Here is a 777-nt window from a genome sequence, read left to right as displayed (position 1 = left end):
GCTTGGGGGCTCCTGGGGGCCCCGTCTCCCAGTTTGATGCCAGAGAGACCATGCAGAAAGACATGGGCAACCATCCTCCCTGCTGAAGGGGGGTCTGTGTTTTCTCAGACAGGACAGGCTGTGGGCACGACAGATTTAGGATGGAAAGCGAGACAAGGTGGGACTTCTCAGGCTAACTCAGACTGTCCTTGGGAGGTCCACTGTGAGGACAGCGTTCTGACTGAGCTCCCAGGGCACACCCGGGGCGGGCTGTGGGGCAAACACTCTGAACCAGCCTGCCAGGGTCCCCCCACCACAGTGGGCACCTGGGTGCAGACCAGCTAGGGGGCTCCTCAAACCCAACTCGGTGTCAGCGAAGAGCCACTGAGTATGATGGAAAACCAAGGGCTTGGGACAGACAGGCTGGCATAAATCCTGGTCCTGCCACTCGCGCTGTGGGACTTCACTTAAGTCAACAACCTCTCTGAGCCCCAGATCCCTCACGACACCGTGGGGGCTGTAAATGGCCAATGGGCGACACACGGGCAAGGTGCTCTGTGGGCTGCCAAGTAGAATGCTCTCATAGAATCAAGGACCCCGCCCCACTCCCCAGCGCCAACCCCCCACCTCCCAAGTCCATCTTGGCAAAATTCACAGCTGGGAGTTTATTCCTCAGGCTGAGCCAAACTGAGCCTTCCGGACCATCTGCCCCGTCCCCACCCTGCCGTCCAGGAGGGGGGTCCTCAGGCCATGGCCCCATCCCTACCCTGCCGTCCAGGAGGGGGGTCCTCAGGCCGT

Source organism: Phoca vitulina, unplaced genomic scaffold, assembly GCF_004348235.1.
Source record: "Phoca vitulina isolate PV1807 unplaced genomic scaffold, GSC_HSeal_1.0 scaffold44, whole genome shotgun sequence".
Lineage (NCBI taxonomy): Eukaryota > Metazoa > Chordata > Mammalia > Carnivora > Phocidae > Phoca > Phoca vitulina.
The sequence above is the reverse complement of the archived record's forward strand: the minus strand, read 5'-3'. Positions refer to the sequence as shown.